Raw genomic sequence first — 11,675 nt, 5'->3', positions numbered from 1 at the left:
TATTGCAAGAAGTGCACGAGGGTTCGTTTGGTACCCATGCTGGTGGTCATGCAATGTCAAAGAAATTGCTGAGAGCTGGTTATTACTGGATGACTATGGAATCCGATTGTTTCAAGTATGCTCGGAAGTGCCATAAGTGTCAAATCTATGCTGATAAGGTGCATGTACCACCAAGCCCTCTGAATATCATGAATTCGCCTTGGCCGTTTGCCATGTGGGGCATTGATATGATTGGGAAGATTGAGCCTACTGCTTCGAATGGACATCGCTTCATCTTGGTTGCGATTGATTATTTCACCAAATGGGTGGAAGCAGCTTCCTATGCTAATGTTACCAAACAAGTGGTTACCCGGTTCATCAAGAAAGAAATCATATGTCGTTATGGAGTTCCTGAGAGAATCATCACTGACAATGGCTCGAATCTCAATAACAAGATGATGAAAGAGCTTTGTAAAGATTTCAAGATTGAACATCACAATTCTTCTCCTTACAGACCGAAGATGAATGGTGCTGTAGAAGCGGCGAACAAGAATATCAAGAAGATTGTGCAGAAAATGGTCGTTACGTACAAGGATTGGCATGAGATGTTGCCCTTCGCTTTGCATGGGTACCGTACCTCAGTACGTACGTCGACCGGGGCAACCCCTTACTCCCTTGTATATGGTATGGAAGCTGTTCTACCTGTTGAAGTGGAGATTCCTTCTCTGAGAGTTTTATTGGATGTCAAGCTGGACGAAGCCGAGTGGATTCGAACGAGGTTTAACGAGTTGAGCCTTATCGAGGAGAGACGGCTAGCAGCTGTATGCCATGGACAGTTGTATCAGAGAAGGATGAAGCGAGCCTTTGATCAGAAAGTGCGTCCTCGGACATTTCAGATCGGTGATTTGGTTTTGAAGAGGATCCTCCCTCCCGGTACAGATAACAGGGGCAAGTGGACTCCTAATTACGAAGGTCCGTATGTTGTGAAGAAGGTATTCTCCGGTGGAGCCTTGATGCTTACAACTATGGATGGTGAAGATTTTCCGTCTCCTGTTAACTCAGATGTAGTCAAAAAATACTTCGCATAAATTGACCCGCTGGACAAGAAAAAAAGAGTCCAGGCAAAAAAGGGCATCCCGACGAACCAAAAAACAGAAAGAAAAGGTTCGGGCAAAAATTAGGGATAAAATAAAAAAATTGTACACCCGGTAAGTCGAAAACCCGCAAGGGCGGCTTAGGCAAAAATGGGTATCCCGGTGGATTGAAAACCCGAAAGGGCGATCCAGGCAAAAGTTAGGGATTAAAGCGAAGACTACAGTCTGAGTTGTCTGTACTTCATCGAGCTTTGTCGTCTGCCATCTCGAAAGATGTGATCTGTCCAGTCATTCTTCTCAGAAAGCAAGGAGTTGGGAGGAAAACTGACGATCTGTGAGTTATAACAGAATTGGGAAATAGTGGATGCCGTGTCCACGTTGCCATTAGGATAGATTTTTTTCCTTTTATGCGCAATTACCTCTTTCTAGGAATTGCTTCCTAATGTATTTGCCTCTTCAGGCACATTTTCAATCAATAAAAGTCGTTATTCAGATAAATAGCTCTTTCTGTTTTTATTTTTACTGTTTTGTTTGCAAAAATGTCCGAATTTTTGATAAGCATTGCATATAAGAACATGAAGGCTAAACAATAACTCGCAGGATGACGAAACATTTGAAAATCATTTTGAATGTTGAGGACACTTGAGCGTATCTTGTCCATGTACCCCCTGGGGCATTTTGTTGTGCTGTTTTTCAGATTGGCATCAGTGAGGACGTTTCCTCAGCAGATATTTTTCCCCAAGCAAGTTCGGAGGCTATCAGAGCTATGTTCCCCTGCGGAGACGTGTGTGGATAGTGCCTTCTATTCCCCAACAGATCTAAGGATTGCCTATCCCCAGTAGGCCTGTATTTGCCGATTTCCTCCCCGAGTGAGGCAGGTTCATCGAAATTTATCTCCAGCATTTATCCTACCTGTGGACTGAAGGATATCCCCAGCGGAGTTTACCTTTTCCCAGCAGCAGTGCTATTCTTCAACAAGAGTGTGAAGTCGCTTTACCATTCCTCAAGCAGAGTTCCCCGCAGAGTATTTCCCCAAGAGGAATCTCCCCACAGAGTCAGAGTATCTGATCATTTCGGCTCTCTAGCCAGGGTTCATTTGCATTTTGCATGTAGTAATCATTGCATCCTCAAATTGCGTAGCATTTCCATTCATAAATGGAGCATTACGCCGTGAAAAAATCAAACATATGCATTCATGTGTTAACTTCACCAGACCGTATCCCCGGCAGAGGCGGATCATTTCATTCAACATCAGCACAGCAAGACTGCTACAGTTGCTTCGATAGCATTCATAATTGATTATCCCCACAGAGGTTTATTTCCTCACCCGATGGTGACAGAGGTTTATTTCCTCACCCGATGGTGACAGAGGTTTATTTCCTCATCCGATGGTGACAGAGGTTTATTTCCTCATCCGATGGTGACAGAGGTTTGTTTCCTCACTCGATGGTGACACAAAAGTTTGCTTCTCCTCAGTGAGACCCCCAGCAGGTGGTCAACCTTGCCTGGACATATCAAAGATGTCGTTCTTGTGATACCAGTAAGTGTCATATCAACACCCGCGTGTGTTTCTGGGTTTGGTGTCGGTAAACACCATTGTTTCGGTGTCCGTAAACATCGAGTCTTCTCTCCAGTCGTCTGTAAATGTCTGGTCATCATTTGTTTGGTGTCGGTAAACACCATTGTTTCGGTGTCTGTAAACATCGAGTTTCACCCAGTCATCGGTAAATGTCTGGTCATTTTTGGTGTCGGTAAACGCCATTGTTTCGGTGTCGGTAAACATCGAGTCTTTCTTTCAGTCATCGGTAAATGTCTGATAAATCCCCAACAGAAATCCCCAGTAGAGTCATCTGTAAATGTCCTATCTGGTTTTCAGTTGCGAATATTTGTTTGTATCTCCCCAATTAATTTCTCATTCCCAGTCATCGGTAAATGTCTGGTCATTTGTGATGTCAGTAAACATCATCTTTCGGTGTCTGTAAACATCGAGTCTCACCCAGTTATCTGTAAATGTCTGGTCATTTCTTTGGATGTCGGTAAACATCATCTTTCGATGTCGGTAAACATCGAGTCTCACCCCAGTCATCGGTAAATGTCTGGTCATTTCTTTTGATGTCGGTAAACATCATCTTTCGATGTCGGTAAACATCGAGTCTCATCCCAGTCATCGGTAAATGTCTGGTCGATAAAATCAAATTCCCCAGAAGTCGTCGGTAGACGTCTTGTCTGGTATCACCACAAAGATTTTGTTCCTCCCCAAGTGGAGTTGCCATCGGTAAATGGCCCAGTTTTCTTCGATATCGGTAAATATCGAATTCCCAGTTGCAGCAGCCATCGGTAAATGGTCTTGCTAAGTTTGACATCGGTAAATGTCAAATTTCTTTGAAGCCACCATCGGTAAATGGTCTTGCTTCCTTTCTACATCAAATCTGTTTTCCCAGCAGCCATCGGTAAATGGTTGTGCTGAAGTTGATATCGGTAAATATCAAAGTTTCCAATTTTAACCATCGGTAAATGGTTTTGTTTTTCAGAAGTTTGTTTTCCCCAGCCGCCATCGGTGAATGGCCGTGCTGAAGTCGATATCGGTAAATATCGAGGTTCCCGTTCTTCAACCATCGGTAAATGGTTTTGCTTTTCTGAAGCTGTCATGCAGTTGTCATCGGTAAATGACGTGGTTTTTTTTTTTGTATCATATCCAGTACTGTGCAAATTCTACGGTTCTTTGGTATTCAATCCCTGGTTACCCTGAAGGTCTGACAGCCGTTGCTCTCATCCATTCGGGTTCCCAGCTGATTGAATAGGGGCAGCTGTAGCACCTCAAATTTGCACCTATCATTGCACATACATTTTCATATTAGGTCATAGCATATCATGGTCCATTGCATAGCATCTGCATTGTCCCTCGGTTGCCTCAAGAGCAAGCAATCAAGAATTAGGTCAAACTAATCTCCTGATCAGTCAACCAAGCAAGCAAAGGAATTTCTCATTGAATCAAGGCCTTGGGGTTTGTCCAACAAGTTCACATGGCTTGGAGGTCTATTTGAAGTGTTTTGTACAAAGGGTTGAAGACTCAGAGGTCAGCAGTTCATACACAGACAGTCAAAAACCCTAAAAAAGTCAACTGTCAGTCAAAGCAGTGGATGGTGGTCATTCTTGTGGAATTTGGGCACTATGGTCAATAATCAAGAGTTCATACAACTTGGGACATCATTTGAAGTCAAGTCCTCAAGGAATTAGGGTTTGGAAGTCATCAGTCAATGCACAATCAGACAGAAACCCTAAAAGTCAACTGTTGGTCAACTGTCCATTTAATCAGTGATTTGATGATTGGAATTGGTTTGTGAGAGTTCATTCATGTCCAAATAGTCATAATATATCATGCCAAACACCATCATGGAGGAATTTGAAGCCAGATCATGAATTTCCCAAAGTGGAAACTGGGCCTGTAACTGAAACCTGCCATAAATGGAAAGTCTTGATCCTCAAACCTACATTTTGATACAAGCCTCAAATGAATTTTTGCCCAACATGAAAGTTGAAGATCTTGTTCTCCCATTTCCAAAAAGTCCTAGAACTCTCAATTCCCATGTGTGGTTGGCAAGTTATGATCGAATCGATTTCAGAAAATCTTGAACTTCAAAGGGCCATATCTCCCAAACCGTTTGGCCAATTTTGGTGGGGTTTTTTCCTACAAGTCACATTTGATCCCCTCTTTCCAAAAATATAAATTTCATGAGCCAAAACTTCACCAATCAAAATGGCATATTTTGACCTTTTTCATTTAAATGTAAGTTTGACCAAGAGTTGACTTTTTGATTCAAACATTTTTTCAACATTTGGCCAATTGGGATAGCTCATAAATATCATTTTAAGTGTGTTTGCAAGCTCAAATTATGCAGCACATGTGAATCTTACTTGGTTACTTGAATTATAAGAAAGGTACAAATGCACCATACTTGTCTATGCTTCCACCATGCCTTGCCTTGTACCTCAAAAGAACAGCATTGTGCATCATTTTTTCTGTCATTTGTGAACCTAATTAGCAGCCTAAACCAACAACAATAGAAGGCCATGCTTGCTTACTTGAGATTAGGGGGAAAAGGACAAATGCTACCATACTTCCAACAATAATTTGTACTGTCCATAGCAGATTTTTCATCCACCATTTTGCTGTCAAGGGCAAGGGCATTAGCAGCAGCATGGCATACAACTCACTCATGTTGACTCTCTCCTACTGGCATTCCTATTTTTCTGCCAAGAACAACCATACCCTCCTGCATTTCCTGTCATGAAAGGGCTGCTAGCAGCATACCACCATACTGCAGCAGAAAATCATGGATGCACAATGCCCTCACCTTGCTATTTGCTGTCCAAACAAAAAGAACAAAATCCTCTAACCACTGCATACAACACGACCTCAAACAAAAACCTTGCTTTGCATTTCTTTTGCTGTCAAGAAGCATCAAAGACACAACACAAACTTAGGTAGCTTGACCAACCACTTCCATCATATTTTTCTGCCATGAAAAACCAGTAGCATTCCAAAACCTCACTTGCATTTTCCAACCAAAGCCTTGCCACTTGCATTTTCTGTCAAAAAAGCTGTTCAGACTCATGATGAAAAAAACCTGCCTTGCCATAAAACACTCCTCTCCAACTCACCCTGATATTGGCATTAGGCTTGGGCTGTCAAAAACTCAATAACCTCAAAAAAGACCAAGCCACACTGCAGCAGAAAATCATGCCCTCACCTTGCCATTTTCTGTCAACAAACATAACAAACCACACTGGATACAGCATTCTAAAAACTCACCCTTGCTAGTTGCTTTGCATTTCAGAAAATCCATGGCAGCCACATAGCAGGACCATTCATCACTCATCCTAAAAAAGATCACCTGGCCATTTTGCATTTTTCCTGTCATCAAAACTGGTAGCCGCAACTAATCCTGCCTTGCCAACCATATCAGTTTTTTCAATCTCAGTTTCTCATTTTACAAACCTTTCCTTTGCCTTACCACCAGAAGCAGCTTCCAATAGCCATTGCCTTTAAACCAACCTCTCATTCATCTTCAAAAGACAACCTCTTCTTGCACTTCTTCAAGACCTATTCAAAAACACCAAGTGAGGTAACCTAACTCTGGCCTGGCTTTAAACAAGGAACATCAAACAATTGCATTTCCTGTCAAACCCTGCATTAGCAGACCAGCAAAAATTCTCAAACCTCACCCTTGCTATGCATTTCATTTTGCTGCCACAAACAACATAGAACTCTTGAAGATTACCTGCCATGAAAAAACCAGTAGCATTCTAAAACCTCACCTGGCCATTTTGCTTTGCATCTTCAAAAAACCAACTAGCCAACAAACCAACATAACAAGGCCTAACTCACCTTGCTACTTTGGCATTCCTAATCCTTCTGTCCAGACACAAAGGAACCAACATTGCCTTGCCACCAAAAAACACAAAATTCACTTCACTTGGCCATTCCTCTAAACCAGTCAACAAACTATTGAACAAAACCAAGCCTTGCATTTGGAACCATGCTATTATCATCCAACACAACAAAACCTTGTACTCTAAAACTCCATCTTGCATTTTTCAACTTCATGTCCAAAAAACATCAAAGAGGTTGAACATTGAATTTCACTCCAAGCATCCACAAGGCACAAGAACTTCATCATTCATCATCAGGAGGGCCATTGAGCAACTGTTGCACTTCAATAACATCAAACAACATCCAGAATACAAATTGCCCTTCAAAAAAGGTATGGATTCGACCCTCCCATTTTCTCAAATTGACACATGTTTTAGATAGGTCTCTTAATGCTGAGCTTCATGATAGTTTTGTTTTTTTGAAAATGTTTGAGTGATGGTCGAGTAATGTCGAAATGAATGTTGATGATCAAAACTTGTTTTGATTATTCCTTCTTGCCTGGCTCGATTTAAGGAAAATGGATGTTGGAATGTTGTTGTGCTTGGTTTGTTGATGAGAATGATGTGTTTGATTTCAATTTTCTGGGCGTTTTCGAAAAAAGTCGTATTTGAAGATGATGAATGAGGACTGTATGTGAAACCCTAGCCTTCAAGTGTAATTCCCAGAATTTTTCTACGTATGCCTGGCCTTGGTTTGTACTGGCCAATGAAAACATTTTATTTTTAGGGCCAAAACGGCTGTGTTTAAATAAGTGGATTCCAATATTACAAAAATGCCATTTTCTCAAATATTAATTCAATTAATTTCACATTCAAATCACCAATCTTGCAAAAATCATAAAAGCTTCAATTTTAATCCAAATTCAATGGGATTTTTTGTGTTGTGTTCATCATGATCTCTACTTTTTTATCATTATTTTTCCAGAATTTTTGGATGAGTGGTTTTTAATTGGCCTTAGGGTTTGTGACATGTGACCAAATTTGTACACTTTGCCAAATCAATTGTGAAATGATGAGAATGTATCCAATGGCTCCCAAATTTATTGTGCTTAAACTAGACACACTCATGGTGATTTTGATATAAAGTTTGTGAATTTATCATTTGTGGTTTGTGAGATATGATTTTTTGAATTAGGGTGTGACAATTTGTTTCACACCATTGATGACCAATTTCATGATTTTCATTGCCATGCTTCTTGACCTCCAAATGACTTGAAATTTTGCATGAGCCTCCTCTTGTATGTCTAGTTGACTTGTGAATTTTCTTGGATTTATTTGAACTACTTTCCATTTGTTTGAGATTTTTCTTCCCTGCCTAGTCAAATGTCGACCTTGTGTGATACATGTTCCCATTTCATTTGTGAAATTCTCATACTTTATTAGATGGACATGAAATTTGATATGTGATAACTAGACATCTCAAACTTGGCATTGGTGTTAATCTCATCCATTTCTCATCTGTTTTCAATTTGATATGATTTTTTGAAGTTGACCCATGCTTGTTGACTTTCTTTGTGCATGCTTGAATTTGGTTTGACTTCATGATTTTCATTGACTGCCTTCCTCTCATCCAAATGGGATGAAATTTGACATGCTTACCATGCTATGTGTTAGGTTTGATCATGATTTATTTGGTGATTTTTGGAAAATGTTTAGATTGCTTTTGAGTTAAGTCTTGCTGTTGACTTCTATGAGCTTCTGTTTGTCACACTTTGACCTAATTTGTTCATGAAATGATGATAGTGATTGATATGAATGTGAACCCAATTGGTTTTGTTTCCTAATGGTTTGAACATGATTTTGGATGCTTGCTCACTTTTGACCCTAGGCTTGCCCTAGTGGTCCTGTTACTCACCTTTGAGTTTGTGTTTTCAGGTTGACCATCAAATGGCCATTAAGACCAATTCTTTTGATTGAGCTTGCTTAAACATCATTGTCTAACTTGTGTGTTTTGTAGGTGGCTTGGCTCTCATGCCCTAAAGCCTTGTGCCTTGCACACCCATGTGCCCCCTAATTAACTGTTGACCTCTGTTTCCTTTTGTTTGGTTTAAAGTTGCATACTAACATCTGCTTGACTGTTTCAGGTGCTTTAGTTGCTTAGTTCCTTGTGAACTTTTTGCTTTGCTTTGCTTGTATAAGCAATTTGCATTGAGGTATGTCTCTTTGTCTTCATGTAGTCTGGAAGACCTGGCCTGTTACTTGGCCAGGCAACTGTCTGAAGTCCTCCTTAAGAGGCAATGTTTGTGACTGTTTACTTTTGTCCTTGCATAGAGTCAAAGTCCTCCTAAGTGAAGAGGCAATTGGTGGAAGGTAGGGATATGCGATCTATCCCCCACTATTCAGTGTGTCATCTGTTTTGCTCACACCACTGTGTTGATGCATTACAGATACAAACCCAAGATCTTGTACAATGGTACAGTTGAGTCAGTTTTAAATGTGTAGAAGGGTTCCCACTTTCTGAACCCACACATTCTTGTCTTGAGCTCTCCCAGGCCAGGGATAAGAGCTGTGAAGTCTTATCTTCACTCATCCTTTCATCTGCTTCACCTTAGCCCCTCAATGGCAAGGTTAAGAGCACATTCACCCAGTTCCAGAGGTTTGTTTGTCGAGGTTGATATGACCCCTTGACTAAAACCTAACCCTTGTTTGAGCCACTTGCTTGTGTATAGCGTGTGCTATCTGTGCTTGTAGGATTGTTTGACTTGCTTCCTGTGCAAGTTAGGATAGTTTGACTTGCTTCCTGTGCAAGTTAGGATAGTTTGACTTGCTTCCTGTGCAAGTTAGGATAGTTTGACTTGCTTCCTGTGCAAGTTAGGATAGTTTGACTTGCTTCCTGTGCAAGTTAGGTTTAGTTTGACTTGCTTCCTGTGCAAGTTAGGTTTAGTTTAGACTTGCTTCCTGTGCAAGTTAGGTTTTGCTTGGCTTGCTTCCTGTGCAAGTTAAGTGTGTGTGGCTTGCTTCCTGTGTGAGCCATACTTAGGATAGGTTGGCCCTTGTGCCATTTAGCTGGAAACCATAACTTAGGGTTGATTTTGCATGACAACATCTAGGCTCGAGTCGTAGTCTCCCTAGAGTTGTGTCTCCCTCTGTTATCTGGTTAGGCTAGTCCTTTATCCCTGCGTAGGGGAACTACATCGCCCTGATCTTCATACCAGATGAAGTATGTAGGCAGGAGATTGAGCTGATCTCTCCGGGCGCTTTTTTTTTTTTTTGTGTGAGTTGTTTGACAGTTGCTAGGCTCGAGTGCCTGACTCCTTAGCAATTTGTCGTCTGTTTGTTTGAGTGTGTGTTTGACAGTTATAGGCTGAGTCCCCGACTCCCTATTAACTTGTTGTGTTGTTGTGCGCTTGGAAGCTGACGTAAGTCCATCGAGTGGCAGTTAGGTTCCAGTGTGCGTGTGTTTGGTTCGGATGCTGATGTAAGCCCAGCTATTGGCATTCAGGCTCCATGTTTGCCCTTTTGTGTGTGTTTTGGTTCGGATGCTGACGTAATTCCATCGAGTGGTAGTCGGGCTCCATGTTTGCCATCTTGTGGTGTGTATTTGTCTAGCTTTTAGTAGGTGTCAGCCGAGCTACGAATGCTCTGATTCTTCTCTCGTCCGAGAAGATACGTATGCATAGGATGCGATATCCTAGCGAGCATGTGTTGTTTCCCCAGTCCGAACTACTTCGACTCTGATGTCTATGCCTGATAGACTAAGTAGACCCAGGATACGATATCCTGCCGAGTCAGTTTCAGTCAGTCTCTTTTGTCTCTTTCAGCCAGTGTGTGTGTGTTCGAGCAGTGTTTAGCAACCAATATTCCTTCCTTTTGTGCGTGGATCCCGTAGAGTACTACGGATGCGTAGGGGTGCTAATACCTTCCCTTCGCATAACCGACTCCCGAACCCTTTCTCTTTGGTCGCGAGACCATGTTCTTTCCTAGGTTTACTCTGAGCGTTTCCTTTCCCTCTTTTGGGATAAATAACGCACGGTGGCGGCTCTGTTGTTTCTTTTTCCCGCCGGTTTTTCGCGTGATGCGACAGGGTGTCATTTGTTGGAGAAGCTATAGCTTCGATCCATTTTGATACGTAGTCAACTGCCACGAGTATGTATTTGTTACCGAAAGAGGATGGGAAAGGTCCCATGAAGTCTATCCCCCACACGTCAAAAATCTCTACTTCCAAAATACCTTTTTGCGGCATTTCGTCACGTCTAGATATGTTTCCCGTGCGTTGACATCTGTCACACTCCTTAATAGCCGCATGTACGTCCTTCCATATAGTTGGCCAATAAAAGCCAGCTTGTAGGATTTTAGAGCAGGTCTTGGATGTACTTGTGTGTCCACCATAAGGAGCGGAGTGGCAGTGTTGGATTATATTTTCTACTTCTTCTTCGGGTATACATCGACGGAAAATACCGTCGGGGCCTCTTTTGAAAAGTAAGGGATCATCCCAGTAATAGTGTTTTATGTCGTAGAAGAATCGTTTCTTCTGCTGGTAAGATAAAGTAGGTGGAACTATTCCGGCAGCTAAATAATTGACGAGATCAGCGTACCATGGTGTGGCAGATATAGCTAAGGTGGTTTCTACTTGCATGTCGGAGTTGTTCTCTTCCAAAGTAGCTATAAGTTTGTCGTACGAGAAATCATCATTAATTGATGTTCTTTCCGGTTCAAGGTTCTCAAGTCTAGAGAGGTGGTCTGCTACTACGTTTTCAGTTCCTTTCTTGTCCTTGATTTCTAAGTCGAATTCTTGTAGCAACAAGATCCATCTTAGTAGTCTAGGTTTAGCATCCTTTTTTGTTAAAAGGTACCTGATAGCAGCGTGATCAGTGTAGACTATTATTTTGGCTCCTACCAAGTAAGAACGAAATTTATCTAGCGCAAATACCACTGCTAGGAGTTCTTTCTCGGTAGTGGCGTAATTCATTTGCGCTTCATCCAGGGTTCTGCTTGCGTAATATATAACGTGAAGCTTTTTATCCTTTCTTTGTCCTAAAACAGCACCTACAGCATAATCACTGGCATCGCACATTATTTCGAATGGTTCATTCCAGTCTGGTGTCTGCATTATGGGTGCTGAGATCAATGCTTGCTTAAGCTTTTGAAATGCTTTTAAACAGTTATCGTCGAATATGAATTCAGCATCTTTCATCAATAGTCCGGTTAGAGGTTTAGTTATCTTAGAGA

This window comes from Lathyrus oleraceus, chromosome 2 (genome assembly GCF_024323335.1).
Source record: "Lathyrus oleraceus cultivar Zhongwan6 chromosome 2, CAAS_Psat_ZW6_1.0, whole genome shotgun sequence".
Classification (NCBI taxonomy): Eukaryota; Viridiplantae; Streptophyta; class Magnoliopsida; order Fabales; family Fabaceae; genus Lathyrus; species Lathyrus oleraceus.
The sequence above is the reverse complement of the archived record's forward strand: the minus strand, read 5'-3'. Positions refer to the sequence as shown.